The 16,198-nt window shown below is 37.7% G+C and overlaps 1 protein-coding gene across 1 annotated transcript in view; it reads right to left on the bottom strand.

Annotated features, from left to right (window-relative positions):
• Window positions 1-12,747: 12,747 nt before the first annotated feature.
• The window catches only part of llgl1 (LLGL scribble cell polarity complex component 1), a 49,427-nt gene continuing 45,976 nt past the window's right edge, over window positions 12,748-16,198 (bottom strand). Inside the window, exon 24 of the mRNA XM_042504988.2 lies at window positions 12,748-14,784. The gene's annotated coding sequence lies outside the window, so the exon portion shown is untranslated. The remainder of the gene's footprint in view (window positions 14,785-16,198) is intronic.

The raw sequence follows: 16,198 nt of genomic DNA, 5'->3' as shown, positions 1-16,198 counted from the left end.
GTTGAAAAATCCACCCAAATGGCAAGGCTATACTATGGCAAAAATGTCAAAATATGACCTCTCCAAAAAACTGCTGAAAACCACTTTAAACCGCATAAAATAGCGTGCAGAGACACGCCATTGCATAGAAATCTGCATAAACAACCAAAAAAATCAGAAAATGGCATGTTGTAAAATCCACCAAAACGGCAAGGCTATACTATGGCAAAAATGTCAAAATATGACATCTCCAAAAAACTGCTGAAAACCACTTCAAAACGCATAAAATAGCGTGTAGAGACACGCCATTGCATAGAAATCTGCAAAAACAACCAAAAACATCAGAAAATGGCATGTTGAAAAATCCACCAAAACGGCAAGGCTATACTATGGCAAAAATGTCAAAATATGACCTCTCCAAAAAACTGCTGAAAACCACTTCAAAACGCATAAAATAGCGTGCAGAGACACGCCATTGCATAGAAATCTGCAAAAACAACCAAAAACATCAGAAAATGGCATGTTGAAAAATCCACCAAAACGGCAAGGCTATACTATGGCAAAAATGTCAAAATATGACCTCTCCAAAAAACTGCTGAAAACCACTTTAAACTGCATGAAATAGCGTGCCGAGACACGCCATTGCATAGAAATCTGCACAAACAACCAAAAGCATCATTAAATGGCATGTTGAAAAATCCACCAAAACGGCAAGGCTATACTATGGCAAAAATGTCAAAATATGACATCTCCAAAAAACTGCTGAAAACCACTTTAAAAGACATAAAATAGCGTGCAGAGACACGCCATTGCATAGAAATCTGCACAAACAACCAAAAACATCAGAAAATGGCATGTTGAAAAATCCACCAAAACGGCAAGGCTATACTATGGCAAAAATGTCAAAATATGACCTCTCCAAAAAACTGCTGAAAACCACTTTAAAACACATAAAATAGCGTGCTGAGACACGCCATTGCATAGAAATCTGCAAAAACAACCAAAAACATCATTGAATGGCATTTTGAAAAATCCACCAAAACGGCAAGGCTATACTATGGCAAAAATGTCAAAATATGACCTCTCCAAAAAACTGCTGAAAACCACTTCAAACCGCATAAAATAGCGTGCAGAGACACGCCATTGCATAGAAATCTGCATAAACAACCAAAAACATCAGAAAATGGCATGTTGTAAAATCCACCAAAACGGCAAGGCTATACTATGGCAAAAATGTCAAAATATGACATCTCCAAAAAACTGCTGAAAACCACTTCAAAACGCATAAAATAGCGTAGAGACACGCCATTGCATAGAAATCTGCAAAAACAACCAAGAAGATCATTAAATGGCATGTTGAAAAATCCACCAAAACGGCAAGGCTATACTATGGCAAAAATGTAAAAATATGACATCTCCAAAAACTGCTCAAAACCACTTTAAACCGCATAAAATAGCGTGCAGAGACACGCCATTGCATAGAAATCTGCATAAACAACCAAAAACATCAGAAAATGGCATGTTGAAAAATCCACCAAAACGGCAAGGCTATACTATGGCAAAAATGTCAAAATATGACCTCTCCAAAAACTGCTGAAAACCACTTTTAAATCAAGATAAAATAGCGTGCAGAGACACGCCATTGCATAGAAATCTGCACAAACAACCAAAAACATCAGAAAATGGCATGTTGAAAAATCCACCAAAACGGCAAGGCTATACTATGGCAAAAATGTCAAAATATGACCTCTCCAAAAAACTGCTGAAAACCACTTCAAAACGCATAAAATAGCGTGCAGAGACACGCCATTGCATAGAAATCTGCACAAACAACCAAAAACATCATAAAATGGCATGTTGAAAAATCCACCAAAACGGCAAGGCTATACTATGGCAAAATGTCAAAATATGACCTCTCTAAAAAACTGCTGAAAACCACTTTAAACCGCATAAAATAGCGTGCAGAGACACGCCATTGCATAGAAATCTGCAAAAACAACCAAAAACATCAGAAAATGGCATGTTGAAAAATCCACCAAAACGGCAAGGCTATACTATGGCAAAATGTCAAAATATGACATCTCCAAAAACTCCTGAAAACCACTTCAAAACGCATAAAATAGCGTAGAGACACGCCATTGCATAGAAATCTGCAAAACAACCAAAAACATCATAAAATGGCATGTTGAAAAATCCACCAAAACGGCAAGGCTATACTATGGCAAAAATGTCAAAATATGACATCTCCAAAAAACTGCTGAAAACCACTTTAAAACGCATAAAATAGCGTGCCGAGACACGCCATCGCATAGAAATCTGCACAAACAACCAAAAACATCATAAAATGGCATGTTGAAAAATCCACCAAAACGGCAAGGCTATACTATGGCAAAAATGTCAAAATATGACCTCTCCAAAAAACTGCTGAAAACCACTTTAAACTGCATGAAATAGCGTGCCGAGACACACCATTGCATAGAAATCTGCACAAACAACCAAAAACATCATTAAATGGCATGTTGAAAAATCCACCAAAACGGCAAGGCTATACTATGGCAAAAATGTCAAAATATGACCTCTCCAAAAAACTGCTGAAAACCACTTTAAAACGCATAAAATAGCGTGCCAAAACACACCATTGCATAGAAATCTGCAAAAACAACCAAAAACATCAGAAAATGGCATGTTGAAAAATCCACCAAAACGGCAAGGCTATACTATGGCAAAAATGTCAAAATATGACCTCTCCAAAAAACTGCTGAAAACCACTTCAAAACGCATAAAATAGCGTGCAGAGACACGCCATTGCATAGAAATCTGCAAAACAACCAAAAACATCATTAAATGGCATGTTGAAAAATCCACCAAAACGGCAAGGCTATACTATGGCAAAAATGTCAAAATATGACATCTCCAAAAAACTGCTGAAAACCACTTTAAAAGACATAAAATAGCGTGCAGAGACACGCCATTGCATAGAAATCTGCACAAACAACCAAAAACATCAGAAAATGGCATGTTGAAAAATCCACCAAAACGGCAAGGCTATACTATGGCAAAAATGTCAAAATATGACCTCTCCAAAAAACTGCTGAAAACCACTTTAAAACACATAAAATAGCGTGCTGAGACACGCCATTGCATAGAAATCTGCAAAAACAACCAAAAACATCATTGAATGGCATTTTGAAAAATCCACCAAAACGGCAAGGCTATACTATGGCAAAAATGTCAAAATATGACCTCTCCAAAAAACTGCTGAAAACCACTTCAAACCGCATAAAATAGCGTGCAGAGACACGCCATTGCATAGAAATCTGCATAAACAACCAAAAACATCAGAAAATGGCATGTTGTAAAATCCACCAAAACGGCAAGGCTATACTATGGCAAAAATGTCAAAATATGACATCTCCAAAAACTGCTGAAAACCACTTCAAAACGCATAAAATAGCGTGTAGAGACACGCCATTGCATAGAAATCTGCAAAAACAACCAAGAAGATCATTAAATGGCATGTTGAAAAATCCACCAAAATGGCAAGGCTATACTATGGCAAAAATGTCAAAATATGACATCTCCAAAAAACTGCTGAAAACCACTTTAAAAGACATAAAATAGCGTGCAGAGACACGCCATTGCATAGAAATCTGCATAAACAACCAAAAACATCAGAAAATGGCATGTTGTAAAATCCACCAAAACGGCAAGGCTATACTATGGCAAAAATGTCAAAATATGACCTCTCCAAAAAACTGCTGAAAACCACTTTAAAACGCATAAAATAGCGTGCCAAAACACACCATTGCATAGAAATCTGCAAAAACAACCAAAAACATCAGAAAATGGCATGTTGAAAAATCCACCAAAACGGCAAGGCTATACTATGGCAAAAATGTCAAAATATGACATCTCCAAAAAACTCCTGAAAACCACTTCAAAACGCATAAAATAGCGTGTAGAGACACGCCATTGCATAGAAATCTGCAAAAACAACCAAAAACATCATAAAATGGCATGTTGAAAAATCCACCAAAACGGCAAGGCTATACTATGTAGCAAAAATGTCAAAATATGACCTCTCCAAAAAACTGCTGAAAACCACTTCAAAACGCATAAAATAGCGTGCAGAGACACGCCATTGCATAGAAATCTGCACAAACAACCAAAAACATCATAAAATGGCATGTTGAAAAATCCACCAAAACGGCAAGGCTATACTATGGCAAAAATGTCAAAATATGACCTCTCCAAAAAACTGCTGAAAACCACTTTAAACCGCATAAAATAGCGTGCAGAGACACGCCATTGCATAGAAATCTGCAAAAACAACCAAAAACATCAGAAAATGGCATGTTGAAAAATCCACCAAAACGGCAAGGCTATACTATGGCAAAAATGTCAAAATATGACATCTCCAAAAAACTCCTGAAAACCACTTCAAAACGCATAAAATAGCGTGCCGAGACATGCCATTGCATAGAAATCTGCTAAAACAACCAAAAACATCATAAAATGGCATGTTGAAAAATCCACCAAAACGGCAAGGCTATACTATGGCAAAAATGTCAAAATATGACCTCTCCAAAAAACTGCTGAAAACCACTTCAAAACGCATAAAATAGCGTGCAGAGACACGCCATTGCATAGAAATCTGCACAAACAACCAAAAACATCAGAAAATGGCATGTTGAAAAATCCACCAAAACGGCAAGGCTATACTATGGCAAAAATGTCAAAATATGACCTCTCCAAAAAACTGCTGAAAACCACTTTAAACCGCATCAAATAGCGTGCCGAGACACGCCATTGCATAGAAATCTGCACAAACAACCAAAAACATCATTAAATGGCATGTTGAAAAATCCACCAAAACGGCAAGGCTATACTATGGCAAAAATGTCAAAATATGACCTCTCCAAAAAACTGCTGAAAACCACTTCAAAACGCATAAAATAGCGTGCCAAAACACACCATTGCATAGAAATCTGCAAAAACAACCAAAAACATCAGAAAATGGCATGTTGAAAAATCCACCAAAACGGCAAGGCTATACTATGGCAAAAATGTCAAAATATGACCTCTCCAAAAAACTGCTGAAAACCACTTTAAAACGCATAAAATAGCGTGCAGAGACACACCATTGCATAGAAATCTGCTAAAACAACCAAAAACATCATAAAATGGCATGTTGAAAAATCCACCAAAACGGCAAGGCTATACTATGGCAAAAATGTCAAAATATGACCTCTCCAAAAAACTGCTGAAAACCACTTCAAAACGCATAAAATAGCGTGCAGAGACACGCCATTGCATAGAAATCTGCAAAAACAACCAAAAACATCATAAAATGGCATGTTGAAAAATCCACCAAAACGGCAAGGCTATACTATGGCAAAAATGTCAAAATATGACCTCTCCAAAAAACTGCTGAAAACCACTTCAAAACGCATAAAATAGCGTGCCGAGACACGCCATTGCATAGAAATCTGCAAAAACAACCAAAAACATCAGAAAATGGCATGTTGAAAAATCCACCAAAACGGCAAGGCTATACTATGGCAAAAATGTCAAAATATGACCTCTCCAAAAAACTGCTGAAAACCACTTCAAACCGCATAAAATAGCGTGCAGAGACACGCCATTGCATAGAAATCTGCACAAACAACCAAAAACATCATAAAATGGCATGTTGAAAAATCCACCAAAACGGCAAGGCTATACTATGGCAAAAATGTCAAAATATGACCTCTCCAAAAAACTGCTGAAAACCACTTTAAACTGCATGAAATAGCGTGCCGAGACACGCCATTGCATAGAAATCTGCACAAACAACCAAAAACATCATTAAATGGCATGTTGAAAAATCCACCAAAACGGCAAGGCTATACTATGGCAAAAATGTCAAAATATGACCTCTCCAAAAAACTGCTGAAAACCACTTTAAAACGCATAAAATAGCGTGCCAAAACACACCATTGCATAGAAATCTGCAAAAACAACCAAAAACATCAGAAAATGGCATGTTGAAAAATCCACCAAAACGGCAAGGCTATACTATGGCAAAAATGTCAAAATATGACCTCTCCAAAAAACTGCTGAAAACCACTTTAAACCGCATAAAATAGCGTGCAGAGACACGCCATTGCATAGAAATCTGCAAAAACAACCAAAAACATCATTAAATGGCATGTTGAAAAATCCACCAAAACGGCAAGGCTATACTATGGCAAAAATGTCAAAATATGACCTCTCCAAAAAACTGCTGAAAACCACTTCAAAACGCATAAAATAGCGTGCAGAGACACGCCATTGCATAGAAATCTGCAAAAACAACCAAAAACATCAGAAAATGGCATGTTGAAAAATCCACCAAAACGGCAAGGCTATACTATGGCAAAAATGTCAAAATATGACCTCTCCAAAAAACTGCTGAAAACCACTTTAAACTGCATGAAATAGCGTGCCGAGACACGCCATTGCATAGAAATCTGCACAAACAACCAAAAACATCATAAAATGGCATGTTGAAAAATCCACCAAAACGGCAAGGCTATACTATGGCAAAAATGTCAAAATATGACATCTCCAAAAAACTGCTGAAAACCACTTCAAAACGCATAAAATAGCGTGCCGAGACACGCCATTGCATAGAAATCTGCAAAGACAACCAAAAACTTCATTAAATGGCATGTTGAAAAATCCACCAAAACGGCAAGGCTATACTATGGCAAAAATGTCAAAATATGACATCTCAAAAAAACTGCTGAAAACCACTTTAAACCGCATAAAATAGTGTGCAGAGACACGCCATTGCATAGAAATCTGCACAAACAACCAAAAACATCATAAAATGGCATGTTGAAAAATCCACCAAAACGGCAAGGCTATACTATGGCAAAAATGTCAAAATATGACCTCTCCAAAAAACTGCTGAAAACCACTTTAAAACGCATAAAATAGCGTGCCAAAACACACCATTGCATAGAAATCTGCAAAAACAACCAAAAACATCAGAAAATGGCATGTTGAAAAATCCACCAAAACGGCAAGGCTATACTATGGCAAAAATGTCAAAATATGACATCTCCAAAAAACTGCTGAAAACCACTTTAAAACGCATAAAATAGCGTGCAGAGACACGCCATTGCATAGAAATCTGCAAAAACAACCAAAAACATCATTAAATGGCATGTTGAAAAATCCACCAAAACGGCAAGGCTATACTATGGCAAAAATGTCAAAATATGACCTCTCCAAAAAACTGCTGAAAACCACTTTAAACAGCATAAAATAGCGTGCAGAGACACGCCATTGCATAGAAATCTGCACAAACAACCAAAAACATCAGAAAATGGCATGTTGAAAAATCCACCAAAACGGCAAGGCTATACTATGGCAAAAATGTCAAAATATGACCTCTCCAAAAAACTGCTGAAAACCACTTTAAAACGCATAAAATAGCGTGCCAAAACACACCATTGCATAGAAATCTGCAAAAACAACCAAAAACATCAGAAAATGGCATGTTGAAAAATCCACCAAAACGGCAAGGCTATACTATGGCAAAATGACAAAATATGACCTCTCCAAAAAACTGCTGAAAACCACTTCAAAACGCATAAAATAGCGTGCAGAGACACGCCATTGCATAGAAATCTGCAAAAACAACCAAAAACATCAGAAAATGGCATGTTGAAAAATCCACCAAAACGGCAAGGCTATACTATGGCAAAAATGTCAAAATATGACATCTCCAAAAAACTGCTGAAAACCACTTTAAAACGCATAAAATAGCGTGCCGAGACACGCCATTGCATAGAAATCTGCAAAAACAACCAAAAACATCAGAAAATGGCATGTTGAAAAATCCACCAAAACGGCAAGGCTATACTATGGCAAAAATGTCAAAATATGACCTCTCCAAAAAACTGCTGAAAACCACTTTAAACTGCATGAAATAGCGTGCCGAGACACGCCATTGCATAGAAATCTGCACAAACAACCAAAAACATCATAAAATGGCATGTTGAAAAATCCACCAAAACGGCAAGGCTATACTATGGCAAAAATGTCAAAATATGACATCTCCAAAAAACTGCTGAAAACCACTTCAAAACGCATAAAATAGCGTGCCGAGACACGCCATTGCATAGAAATCTGCAAAAACAACCAAAAACATCAGAAAATGGCATGTTGAAAAATCCACCAAAACGGCAAGGCTATACTATGGCAAAATGTCAAAATATGACATCTCAAAAAAACTGCTGAAAACCACTTTAAACCGCATAAAATAGCGTGCAGAGACACGCCATTGCATAGAAATCTGCACAAACAACCAAAAACATCATAAAATGGCATGTTGAAAAATCCACCAAAACGGCAAGGCTATACTATGGCAAAAATGTCAAAATATGACCTCTCCAAAAAACTGCTGAAAACCACTTTAAAACGCATAAAATAGCGTGCCAAAACACACCATTGCATAGAAATCTGCAAAACAACCAAAACATCAGAAAATGGCATGTTGAAAATCCACCAAAACGGCAAGGCTATACTATGGCAAAAATGTCAAAATATGACCTCTCCAAAAAACTGCTGAAAACCACTTCAAAACGCATAAAATAGCGTGCAGAGACACGCCATTGCATAGAAATCTGCACAAACAACCAAAAACATCATAAAATGGCATGTTGAAAAATCCACCAAAACGGCAAGGCTATACTATGGCAAAAATGTCAAAATATGACCTCTCCAAAAACTGCTGAAAACCACTTTAAACTGCATGAAATAGCGTGCGAGACACGCCATTGCATAGAAATCTGCACAAACAACCAAAAACATCAGAAAATGGCATGTTGAAAAATCCACCAAAACGGCAAGGCTATACTATGGCAAAATGTCAAAATATGACCTCTCCAAAAACTGCTGAAAACCACTTTAAAACGCATAAAATAGCGTACAAAACACACCATTGCATAGAAATCTGCAAAAACAACCAAAAACATCAGAAAATGGCATGTTGAAAAATCCACCAAAACGGCAAGGCTATACTATGGCAAAAATGTCAAAATATGACCTCTCCAAAAAACTGCTGAAAACCACTTCAAAACGCATAAAATAGCGTGCCGAGACACGCCATTGCATAGAAATCTGCAAAAACAACCAAAAACATCATAAAATGGCATGTTGAAAAATCCACCAAAACGGCAAGGCTATACTATGGCAAAAATGTCAAAATATGACCTCTCCAAAAAACTGCTGAAAACCACTTCAAAACGCATAAAATAGCGTGCCGAGACACGCCATTGCATAGAAATCTGCAAAAACAACCAAAAACATCAGAAAATGGCATGTTGAAAAATCCACCAAAACGGCAAGGCTATACTATGGCAAAAATGTCAAAATATGACCTCTCCAAAAAACTGCTGAAAACCAATTTAAACTGCATATGAAATAGCGTGCGAGACACGCCATTGCATAGAAATCTGCACAAACAACCAAAAACATCATTAAATGGCATGTTGAAAATCCACCAAAACGGCAAGGCTATACTATGGCAAAATGTCAAAATATGACCTCTCCAAAAAACTGCTGAAAACCACTTTAAACCGCATCAAATAGCGTGCCGAGACACGCCATTGCATAGAAATCTGCAAAAACAACCAAAAACATCATAAAATGGCATGTTGAAAAATCCACCAAAACGGCAAGGCTATACTATGGCAAAAATGTCAAAATATGACATCTCCAAAAAACTGCTGAAAACCAATTTAAAACACATAAAATAGCGTGCCGAGACACGCCATTGCATAGAAATCTGCAAAAACAACCAAGAAGATCATTAAATGGCATGTTGAAAAATCCACCAAAACGGCAAGGCTATACTATGGCAAAAATGTCAAAATATGACATCTCCAAAAAACTGCTGAAAACCACTTTAAACCGCATAAAATAGCGTGCAGAGACACGCCATTGCATAGAAATCTGCACAAACAACCAAAAACATCAGAAAATGGCATGTTGAAAAATCCACCAAAACGGCAAGGCTATACTATGGCAAAAATGTCAAAATATGACCTCTCCAAAAAACTGCTGAAAACCACTTTAAACCGCATAAAATAGCGTGCAGAGACACGCCATTGCATAGAAATCTGCAAAAACAACCAAAAACATCAGAAAATGGCATGTTGAAAAATCCACCAAAACGGCAAGGCTATACTATGGCAAAAATGTCAAAATATGACCTCTCCAAAAAACTGCTGAAAACCACTTTAAAACGCATAAAATAGCGTGCAGAGACACGCCATTGCATAGAAATCTGCACAAACAACCAAAAACATCAGAAAATGGCATGTTGAAAAATCCACCAAAACGGCAAGGCTATACTATGGCAAAAATGTCAAAATATGACCTCTCCAAAAAACTGCTGAAAACCACTTCAAAACGCATAAAATAGCGTGCAGAGACACGCCATTGCATAGAAATCTGCAAAAACAACCAAAAACATCAGAAAATGGCATGTTGAAAAATCCACCAAAACGGCAAGGCTATACTATGGCAAAAATGTCAAAATATGACCTCTCCAAAAAACTGCTGAAAACCACTTTAAACTGCATGAAATAGCGTGCCGAGACACGCCATTGCATAGAAATCTGCACAAACAACCAAAAACATCATTAAATGGCATGTTGAAAAATCCACCAAAACGGCAAGGCTATACTATGGCAAAAATGTCAAAATATGACATCTCCAAAAAACTGCTGAAAACCACTTCAAAACGCATAAAATAGCGTGCCGAGACACGCCATTGCATAGAAATCTGCAAAAACAACCAAAAACATCAGAAAATGGCATGTTGAAAAATCCACCAAAACGGCAAGGCTATACTATGGCAAAAATGTCAAAATATGACATCTCCAAAAAACTGCTGAAAACCAATTTAAAACACATAAAATAGCGTGCCGAGACACGCCATTGCATAGAAATCTGCAAAACAACCAAGAAGATCATTAAATGGCATGTTGAAAAATCCACCAAAACGGCAAGGCTATACTATGGCAAAAATGTCAAAATATGACATCTCCAAAAAACTGCTGAAAACCACTTTAAACCGCATAAAATAGCGTGCAGAGACACGCCATTGCATAGAAATCTGCAAAAACAACCAAAAACATCAGAAAATGGCATGTTGAAAAATCCACCAAAACGGCAAGGCTATACTATGGCAAAAATGTCAAAATATGACCTCTCCAAAAAACTGCTGAAAACCACTTTAAACCGCATAAAATAGCGTGCAGAGACACGCCATTGCATAGAAATCTGCACAAACAACCAAAAACATCAGAAAATGGCATGTTGAAAAATCCACCAAAACGGCAAGGCTATACTATGGCAAAAATGTCAAAATATGACATCTCCAAAAAACTGCTGAAAACCACTTCAAAACGCATAAAATAGCGTGTAGAGACACGCCATTGCATAGAAATCTGCAAAAACAACCAAAAACATCAGAAAATGGCATGTTGAAAAATCCACCAAAACGGCAAGGCTATACTATGGCAAAAATGTCAAAATATGACCTCTCCAAAAAACTGCTGAAAACCACTTCAAAACGCATAAAATAGCGTGCAGAGACACGCCATTGCATAGAAATCTGCACAAACAACCAAAAACATCAGAAAATGGCATGTTGAAAAATCCACCAAAACGGCAAGGCTATACTATGGCAAAAATGTCAAAATATGACATCTCCAAAAAACTGCTGAAAACCACTTTAAACCGCATAAAATAGCGTGCAGAGACACGCCATTGCATAGAAATCTGCAAAAACAACCAAGAAGATCATTAAATGGCATGTTGAAAAATCCACCAAAACGGCAAGGCAAAAATGGCAAAAATGTCAAAATATGACCTCTCCAAAAAACTGCTGAAAACCACTTCAAAACGCATAAAATAGCGTGCCGAGACACGCCATTGCATCGAAATCTGCAAAAACAACCAAAAACATCAGAAAATGGCATGTTGAAAAATCCACCAAAACGGCAAGGCTATACTATGGCAAAAATGTCAAAATATGACCTCTCCAAAAAACTGCTGAAAACCACTTTAAAACACATAAAATAGCGTGCCAAAACACACCATTGCATAGAAATCTGCAAAAACAACCAAAAACATCATTAAATGGCATGTTGAAAAATCCACCAAAACGGCAAGGCTATACTATGGCAAAACTGTCAAAATATGACCTCTCCAAAAAACTGCTGAAAACCACTTTAAACCGCATAAAATAGCGTGCAGAGACACGCCATTGCATAGAAATCTGCAAAAACAACCAAAAACATCAGAAAATGGCATGTTGAAAAATCCACCAAAACGGCAAGGCTATACTATGGCAAAAATGTCAAAACATGAGATGTCTCAAAAACTACTGAAAACTACATAAAATAGTATACGGATACATGTCATAGAATGTTTCAAAAATGGCCTAAAACATCATATTACAACATGTCGAATTGTAAAAATTTGACAACACTGCTTCAGAGGATGTCAGCTGAATCAGTGTCTGTTGACCAATTAAGAGTTTGACGTACAATGTGAAGTTAGGAAGAAGTGAGTTTACCAGATCTCTGTCGTCTGCTCTTCATCTTGGTTTGAGAGTTGTGAAAAGAGGAATTCATGGAACAGAATTAACAAAAATCTCTGTATTGAGTCTGTTTACGTTATCGGAGAGCCAAATCAGTGGAATACTCGCACAACCACAATCAATTCTTATAGAGAGAGTAAATAATTTTATTAACATTCACAATTCTTCATCAGCCAAAATGCTAAGTGACCCGATTAAAATCCTACACACAAAAATGAATGACAGAGTAGAGACAAATTAATCTTAATTGTGGAATTAAAAAGATAAGTTGTGCCAGCTGTAGCATCAATGGGTTAATTATTTGTGTCAACCAGAGCACCAAAACAAGCTAACAAAAAAGTGAAAAAAAAAAAGAAGCATTACCATGATTCCTATGAGTTGAGCTACATTAGTTAGTTGTGAGGTCCCTTTTTTAGTTTTTATTTTGTTTTACGTGAGGTGATCAAAAAGCTTGAATACTGAGCGGTTTTTAGGCTACAACAGGTTCTAGAAAGTTCTAATGCTTTGCTCTATCATCGGCTTGCCTTTATAAACCTGTCTTCTGTAAACCTAGGTATAGATATTGTATATATAATTTTTTTACACAGTAAAACTTTTTTTTTTTAAAGGGTTAAAAATACTGGTGATCACAGCTCTGCATCTAGCCAATATTACCCAGAATGCACCGATTCACAGAAACCCACAAAAGAAATCTCCTGGGTGCATCATAGTACACAGTACGTTACACTTCGCATTCAGACTGACTTTGCTTCTCTTGCCACACTTCCCTGAGTCCCGTCAAAAAGATTTCTGCGTGAGATGATGTAACAGAGGATTTAAGAACTCTTTTTGCACATTCTTTACCTTCTCTTTGATTTTGCTGTGCATTCGTCAATTTTGATTTCACCAAACTAGAACAACGATCGCAATGAACTCTGAGGTCTTGACTTAAATTTTGACTGAAAGTTGGGGAACATATTTGCAACTCAGGCCATGCATTTAGCAGTAGAAGGTATTCCAAAAATATTATTTCACCTACATCTGCTCTATTCCTTAATACATCGTACCGCCTGTGCTTCCCTCTTCAAGTGCCGTGAACTCTTTCCTCGTGCTTCCCGTCTCTTTGTCATTAAAATATCTTTACTTTCTCCAAAAGCCGTACAAAACTTTTGTTATAGAACATGTCTTTGTATTTAAAAAAAACAAAAAAAACAACAACAAAAAAAAACGCCTTTTTATCCAAGTCCTTTCTTCTTCAAAACCAAGAGAACAGACTTCTGAGAACCTCGGTGGTAATGTGCTTGTATGTAATAACATTGATTTGGAAACAGTTGATTTATGCAGCACCTCGACCCAAGCAGGACGCCAGGTGAAGCGACTGAACTGCACGGCACCAAAAAGGGGAAGAATACAAATTTCACAGCCTTCAATACTCGGAATATTCAAAATACTTCATGTCTTCGTCTTACTCTCTTAAACTCTCCGATGCTCCCTTTCAGTCTCTGCTGGAAAGCCTCAGTTCGTAAACGCGGGTCACTCACAGGGCTGTGGTGGTGTTAAGCAGCGTGCAGAACAATCCAACACATCCACTGGTGTGCACGAGGAATCAACAAGCGCATTTGGCGACTGAGCGCCAATTCCAGTTCCAACAGTGGGGAAACCTCAGACCGATCCCAGCACGCCACAAAACTGTGGATAGAAAAATAAAAACACAGAACTGGTGAACTGGTGAGCCTTTTCCTCGAAGGCTAAGCCGCAATCATTACGCCGGCAGAATTGCCACCAGAAGGGCCAAGAAGGAATGATCGCACACAGCGTCAAGATGGATGATGATAGTTAAGTTTTCAGAGCTTGAAATCAGAATCAGCTCCGAGTCCATCCAGGTGCCACACTGTGCTAGTGGGCTGTCCGTGTCTCCATGTGGGAGGCAATGTCACGTTTCCAAAGTGGTTATAGAAGAAGAAGAAGATGTAGTTCTTCCAGTGAGAGGAACAAACAACAAGAGTCTTTCATGCTGTATTCTTTGTCCTTTGCATAAAGGCTTTCCTCCCTGTTTTTGCCAGGCTGACAGGAGAGTGCAGAGTGCAGGCTCGGGGCTCCACAGTGGGATGATGGGAGATGTTTGTGGTCCTGCACTGAAATCCGGTCCATCCAGACCACCGGAGCCCCTCCCTATAATACTTTAACAACAATCACAAGGAAATAGAAGTAAAAAATACTTTTGCATCAGTCTGTAGCTTGAGGAGATAGTTTGGATGTTTACAGGAGTTGAGTGTTTTACATACAGTAGAAGACAGAGCACGCCTCCCAGTTTGAAGAAGAAAGCAGGAGTGTTGGCACAGAAGCTAAGCAATGTACCACTGTGGACAGGGGCAGCAGCATTTTAGCCACCTAAATATTATAAAATCAGTTTAAGTGTGTGCTATATTTAGAAAAATGTTTACTGCTTAACTGCTGCCCTTTCTGACAGGGAAGCAGTTATATCTGCTGTCTTTAAAGCCACCAAAAACAGTGGTTTTACCTCTCAGATCACGTATGATCTCAGCTACCTCTACTGGTTAGTTTTCTTGTGTTACTGTGTGACTTTGGTGAATCCAAACTCACCCTTTAAATACCAAATTTACATAATAACACAAAAAAACTAGCTGATCGAGGCAGTGGTAGACCACCAGCTCCCATTTTCTGCGAGGTAAAATTACAGTTTTTTTGTCAATGCAATCTGGCTCAGAGAGCACAGATAAAGGCTTTTATTCCTCTCCAAAAAGGGCTGTCTAATGGCAAGTAAAGCAGTGAAAATATTAGAGCGGAAACTTCAACTAATACAGACTTTTTCATGGCTAAAATATAATATTATCAATATTTTGTTTCTGCTCCCTTCCATGGTCGTACATCCCTTAGATTCTTATCTGCATCTACTATGTGTAATACACTTAGCATGCATAAACACCTTAAAACACCACCACAAAAAATCTGAACTATTCTTTAATGCTAACACTTTAGCACATCATATTAATTTACAATAGATAGAAACAGTTTTTTTTTCTTAAAGATGTTGTAATTCTAGAAATTTTTGACTTTAATTATAGATTTCCCTTGCTGTTCGCTCTAAAGATAAAGCTAATGTTAAAATCTAACACTGTTAGATTTATGTCCCTTAAACAGTATTATATTCTGGCTAACTGCAATACATGTCCAAAAATAAACTAGTGAAATGTATGAATTCAGCATATAAACATGCAGTTAAGGTGCATTATGTACAGTTTCAGATGGCACCACCAGAGGGTAGCAGAGAGTTAAAAAAAAAAAAAATGAAGGAAAGCCGTGTTGACAGACCAACAGTCAAGGAAGACCTCAGCAAACATTACCTCCTGATTTATGAGGGCTGAGAGAAATGCAACTGGATGGAAGAGTGCAATTAGTGCAAAGTAGGTAACCACTAATAACTCGAGTAAAGCTCCCCTGTTTGAGTAAATTTAACGATGCATTCATCTCTGGTTTTTCATCGTTACACAACACGAGCTCCAGCTGTGATGATAACCTCCTTTCTTTTGCCAAATCCAGGAGCTCCCGTCTGTTTTCATCTAGTATGTCTTT

The sequence above is a fragment of the Plectropomus leopardus genome, chromosome 18 (genome assembly GCF_026936395.1).
Source record: "Plectropomus leopardus strain MGB_pleo_1.0 chromosome 18, ASM2693639v1, whole genome shotgun sequence".
Taxonomy (NCBI): Eukaryota; Metazoa; Chordata; class Actinopteri; order Perciformes; family Serranidae; genus Plectropomus; species Plectropomus leopardus.
Note: the sequence above shows the minus strand (reverse complement) of the source record. Positions and strands in the feature narration are given on the sequence as shown.